We start from the raw sequence: 6,899 nt of genomic DNA on the forward strand, positions 1-6,899 counted from the left end.
CTGTTTCCCCATCTATTTCCCATGAAGTGATGGGACTGGATGCCATGATCTTCGTTTTCTGAATGTTGAGCTTTAAGCCAACTTTTTCACTCTCCACTTTCACTTTCATCAAGAGGCTTTTTAGTTCCTCTTCACTATCTGCCATAAGGGTGATGTCATCTGCATATCTGAGGTTATTGATATTTCTCCTGGCAGTCTTGATTCCAGCTTGTGCTTCTTCCAATCCTGCGTTTCTCATGATGTACTCTGTATATATGTGTACTCAGCTATCATGGTTACATAAATGCATTAGGAGAGTACTGGGGAAGTTGACAGCAAAATCATGTTGAGTTCAGTTGGTTGACTCGTTTTGTCTGTGTAGTGGTTTAACGTCCCTTAGCGATAGCTGAACTCTAGTAGGCATTAACATGTGATACTGAGACCCTTGTACTTGGTTCTCCCTCAGATAGGTACATTCACAGATATTTCTTCCACCAATTTTTCTTCTAGGTATCTGACTCACCAACAAAGCCCTTTTCCAGGGCTAATGAATCTATTTATTCTTACCAGAGGATACTCCTCTTTCCATACAAAATTGATAACTAGAGGCAGTGACTTTCTCTCTCTCTCTCTGTCTCTCTCTCTCTCTCTATATATATATATACACATATTTCATAAATTCTGTGAAGATTTTGAGATCATTTAATTTCTTGTTTCTCACTTTGCATATATATACACACACATATATAGAACATTATATGTATATAATACAACACTTTGCATATATATATATAGAAAGAGATAGGTAGATAGAGGAAGAGAGAAAGATTTATTCTGAGGTATTGATTCCCCTAATTGTGGTGACTGGTAGGTCCAAAATCCACAGAACAGGCAAAAAGTCGTCGCAGTCTTGAGTCTGAAATCCAGAGGGGAAGCCAGCAGTCTGGGAACTTGGATAGGATTTCTACATTACAATTTTGAGGCAGAACCTTTTTTCTCTGAAAAACCTGTTTTTTCTCTTAAGCACTTCAAGTCTTTGGATGAGTCACATACACATTATGGAAAAATGCCCTTTTCTTAAAGGCAATTATTTTAAATGTAAAATAGTTTCATAGCAACATCTAGAATAGTGTTTAACCAAACAACTTGGCACCAGAGCATAGCCAAGTTGACACATAAGATTAGCCATCATAGTATTTATCTCTTTGTAGTGGAAGAAAGGATTCTATTTATTTTTAAAACTTTTATACTTTTAATTTTTGTGTTTTCCACAGTTTCTAAAATGTACATGGAATAACTTCTAATTTTAAAAGCTCAGTAAGCATTGTTTTTAAAATACGGATGTATGTATCATCTTAAATATCTTAAAGCAGAAGAAAATATGTAGAAATGAATGAAATATCAAAATTTGTAGAAAACAAGGAAACCGAGAATCAACTAATTTTAAATAGAAATAGTATTTTAATGAATACCAGAAACCAAGTTTATTCCCACAATTTTCAGTAGTAAATCATGTATGATGTGATGTTCTTCGAGTTGTTGTCTGGCATTACGAACAGAATTTCTCTCTGTTGAAAGACTGATAAAAATTATATTGTGTACTCAATAGAAAGCAGTGTAATTAAGCAGAATATTATTAGACTATTTCTATAATAATGGAATTATAATCTGTTCCATTTTTCACCCATTCTAAAATGATGTGCTAGTTTTCTCCAAAAATGTGTTGTTAAAAAAATCAGAAACACATTAAAGTCTGGGAAGCTCTCGTCCCCACCAACTCATTTCCCATTAGTTTTATCATGGAGAAATTTAGCCCATGAAGGGTGTGTCAAAGTGTTTCATGGAAGAACTCTGAGATTCTATGAGGTCATTATTTTATTGCCATTTTCAGAGTCATAAAAATATGGCTTATAATAAAAGGAAGTCTTGTAAGAATGACAGCTTTTAAACACCTCATAACTATCAGCTTCAGTACAAGCTTTACTATCATCTTCAGAGCATATGTAACTTTTAGTCCGACGTGTTACAGTGTTCTTTTAGCCACTTGCCCAACTAATAAATTTTTATGCTCTTCTTCCACTCTGTTATAATTCTTTCAGGTAGATTTGTTTGTTCTCTGGAGTACAGTCTTCATGTCTTTGGATAACACTCAGTTTTAACAGCTGGTTCCTCTTTTTAACAATGAATGACAAATTCCTTACATGTAACAGCAGTTGTCCTGAAAAGGAATGTTCCAGAGATCTTACCATATTCTCTTCTTTGTCTTTTTTTTTTCTTCCAATTTTCTTAGGCAGTATGGTTTCTAGGAAAGTTATGACCAACCTAGATAGCATATTCAAAAGCAGAGACATTACTTTGCCAACAAAGGTTCGTCTAGTCAAGGTTATGGTTTTCCTTGTGGTCATGTATGGATGTCAGAGTTGGACTGTGAAGAGGGCTGAGCGCTGAAGAATTGATGCTTTTGAACTGTGGTGTTGGAGAAGACTCTTGAGAGTCCCTTGGACTGCAAGGAGATCCAACCAGTCCATTCTGAAGGAGATCAGCCCTGGGATTTCTTTGGAAGGAATGATGCTGAAGCTGAAACTCCAGTACTTTGGCCACCTCATGCGAAGAGTTGACTCATTGGAAAAGACTCTGATGCTAGGAGGGATTGGGGTAAGGAGGAGAAGGGGACGACAGAGGATGAGATGGCTGGATGGCATCACTGACTCGATGGCCATGAGTCTCAGTGAACTCCGGGAGTTGGTGATGGACAGGGAGGCCTGGCGTGCTGCGATTCATGGGGGTCGCAAAAGTTGGACATGACTGGGCAACTGATCTGATCTGATATGATCTGATGGTTTCTGGGATAGATCAAGTTAAAAAATGAATTTTTTTTTTTGGTTTGTTTTCATTTTATTTATTTTTTAAATTTAAATTTATTTATTTTAATTGGAGGCTAATTACTTTACAATATTTTATTGGTTCTGCCACATATCAACATGAATCTGCCACGGGCATACACAGGTTCCCCATCCTGAAATCCCCCTCCCACATCCCTCCCCATACCATCAAAAGTACCAAATCTTCATTCCACAAAGAAGAATGGAAACACTGATGAATTAAATGAAAAAGCTTTCTTTGAAATGTTTTTTAAGACAATTTAGCTGAAAACAAGCTTATCTCTTGAACTTGATGAACTTATACTCAAGGTTTCCTGTATTGCCTTACCATTAAATTGAAAATGTTGGCTATTTATACCTTCTTAAAATCACAATTTTGGGAAATTTATTTTTGATGTGAAAAATGACTTTGCTGATCTTATTTAGTTGGGGGAAAAAAAAAAAAAGTGAAGTTGCTCAGTCGTGTCCAACCCTTTGAGACCCCATGGACTGTAGCCTACCAGGCTCCTCTGTCATGGGATTTTCCAAGCAAGAATACTGGAGTGGGTTGCCATTTCCTTCTCCAGAAGATCTTCCTGACCCAGGGATTGAACCCCGGCCTCCCACATTGTAGTCTGAGCCACCACGGAAGTTTCTTATTTATGCATACACACACACACACACACACACGCACACACACACATATTTCCTTCATTTTTCTGTGATGGGGTGGGCTAGTTAAAACTGTAGGCTCTTAAAATACAGAAGCCATGATGTAAAAATTTTTTCCAATGTCACAGTGGTCCTGAAGAATTCTTAGTAATTCTAGAAGTCTAGGATCTAATGATGAAAGTCAAAAACAAATTAGCTGGAGCTACAATAAGACCTCTGGAGTTAAAAAAACTTATTTTAAACTAGTACACACAGTATATACAAAGGCAATTGGGTATTACAAGAAAGTTTACGGTGCTTACATATAGAACCACAATTTTATGTTATATTAGCCAGTGAAGCCTTTAAGTATGATCATAATAACAGATGTCATACTTAAAGATGCAAGTCAGATGCAAGTCAAAGAAACCATTTCCAACATGGAGTCAGGATTGGCTTCCTCCTTGCAACAGTGTAACTATTAAAACAGTGTTATTGAACAATATTTAGGGGGGTATAGCTTTTGTTCTTGGAGAAGGAAATGGCAACCCACTCCAGTGTTCTTGCCTGGAGAATCCCAGGGACGGGGGAGCCTGATGGGCTGCCTTCTATGGGGTCGCACAGAGTCGGACATGACTGAAGCAACTTAGCAGCAGCAGACTTCATAAAGTCTGTGATTATTTTGAGATCATTTAATTCCTTGGTTCTCAACAAGAATACAAAACTCTGTGTGTGTGTGTCACAATCAATTTGTAGTTCTCAAAAAATTTACTTTCTTATGCACTAGATTCAAAATTATCATTGTAACAGTGATTTATCACATATTATGCCAAATGTGAGCAGAAAAGAACAAAATACAATGACAGGTAGCATTTCAGGAATTTCATTTAACCTTCTACAAAGTGTATTAAAAAAAATATTGAGGGGGAGAGAATTACCTGTTGAGTGTGTTATAGTTAGGCAAGAGGTGGGATCAAGATAGCAGAGTAGTAGGTCAGACTGTAAAGAATCTGCCTGCAATGCAGGAGTTCTGTGATTTATCTCCAGATTGGGAAGATACCCAGAAGAAGGGAATGACTACCCACTTCAGTATTCTTGCCTGGAGGAGTCCATGGTGGGCTACAGTTCATGGGGTTTCAGAGTCAGACACGACTGAGTGACTAACACAACTAATACCCTGAACTCACGTCCATCCATGAACACAACAAAACCACAACCACAGTTAGAACCACTTGCTCCAAGAATGACATGAAGACCAGCAGAATTCATCTACAATAAAACATATAAAGAAAGAACCAGAAGGAGTCTGGTAGGGCAGGAGGACAAGCAATTTAGTTGGCACCCACACATTTAGTGGGAGACTCAGAAGAGAAAGAGGATACCGCAGGCTCAGGAATCAGCTCTGGAGAATAAAGTTTAAACCCTACATTGGGAACCCCAGCCCTGGGATTCAGCATTGGGAAGATGAGCCCCCTCATCTGGTCTGGAAGCCAGTGGGACTTACTGAAGGGCTGTAGGAAACTGAGACTTTCCTCCTGAAGAGCACATGGGTGGACCTGCTTGTTCCCGGTCCCAGCACAGAAGCCGAAGACTGAAAACTGTCTGGGGCTCTTGCTGTCCTACCAATACTGCCCTGGCATGGCCCCCAGGCTGCCCCAGGTTCTGACTCCAGCTTCTCCAGCTCCAGACCTACACCTTGTGAAGGTAGCAACTGCCACAGAAAGAACCCAAGGCTTACTCCAGGCTGCTGTTTCAGACCCTCTAGCTCCAGTCCTGTCTCTGGTCAAGTCCAGGGAGAAGCTGGACTGTGACTCTAGCACCTCATGCCCCGGATTCACACCCTCAACCAAAGTGGCAGCCACCACTGAGCCAGGGAGAGGCCACAGTTAATTTTGACTACAAAGGAGCACTCTGGACCAGAGCTCCAGCCCCTCCGGCATTAATCCCAGCCTTGACCAAGGCAGTGACCTCCATTGCACCAGGGGAGAAGCCTCAGGTCACATCAGCCTTGGATCTAGTCCCTCCAGCTCTAACTCTACTGCCTGCCAAGGCAGCAGTCCCCACGGCCTCTAAGGATGGCCCATGCTTGCTTCAGGTGCAGCTCTCCAGTCAAAGTCACTGGGCACACACAAACTGCATGGGGATGCTCTCAGGGAAAGGCACATCTTCTACACTGAAATAGGTTACTGTTTCATCTGATTTCATAGAGACAGAGAAGTCAGACAGGAAGAGGAGACAGAGGAATGTGTTCCAAATGACCAAAAAAAAAAAAAAAAAAGAAAGAAATTTACCTGATAAAAAGTTTTTAAAAAATACTCATAAAATGCTAACTGAACTAAAGGAAAACAATAAAGGAACACAATTAGAGAGTCAACAACGAACTAGAAAATATAAAAAAGAACCAATCAGAGATGAATAATACAATAACTGAAATAACTCAATGAATTTAACAGCAGATTAGATGATACAGAAGACTGTATAAGAGACTTAGAATAATGGAAAACATCTAATCTGAATAATAAAATTTAAAAAAATAAGAATAGTTTAAAGGACCTCTGAGACAATGTCAAGTGTGCTAACTTTTGACTCATAGGGATCTCAGAAAGAAAAGAGAGACAGTAAGGGTCAAAGGATATATTTGAAGAAATAATGGTTGAAATTTTTCCTAACCTGAAGGAAATACATGCAGGTCCAAGAAGCACAAAGTGTTCCAAGCAAGATAAACCCAAAGAGACTGACACCAAGGCATATCATAATTAAAAAGACAAAAGTTAAAAGATAAAAAGACAGTTTTAAATGTCCCAAAATAAAACCAAAGAATCATATCCCAGGGAAATTCCAAAAGTTTATCAGCTGATTTTTCAGCAGAAACTTTGCAAGCCAGATGGAGTGGCATGATATACTTAAGGTGTTTAAAAGAAAGGAAAAACAAACAAACAAACAAACAAAAAACTAGAACCAAGTATATTCTACCTAACAGGATTAGTATTCAGAGTAGGAGTCATAGGGTTTCCCCACACAAGAAAAAACTAAAAGAGCTTATCACCATTAAACTGACATTACAAGAAATGTTAAAGTGTCATCTTTAAGGAAAAAAAAAAACTGTAAGATTATAAAAAGAAATAATAAAATACGTAAAAGAAAAAATGTTCACTGTTTAAAGTAAATGTGCATTAAAGACAGTGGCTATGGTTTTTCCAGTGGTCATGTATGGATGTGAGAGTTGGACTGTGAAGAAGGCTGAGCGCCGAAGAATTGATGCTTTTGAACTGTGGTGTTGGAGAAGACTCTTGAGTCCCTTGGTCTGCAAGGAGATCCAACCAGTCCATTCTAAAGGAGATCAGCCCTGGGATTTCTTTGGAAGGAATGATGCTAAAGCTGAAATTCCAGTACTTTGGCCACCTCATG

Source organism: Bison bison, unplaced genomic scaffold, assembly GCF_000754665.1.
Source record: "Bison bison bison isolate TAMUID 2011002044 unplaced genomic scaffold, Bison_UMD1.0 scf7180017858048, whole genome shotgun sequence".
Classification (NCBI taxonomy): Eukaryota; Metazoa; Chordata; class Mammalia; order Artiodactyla; family Bovidae; genus Bison; species Bison bison.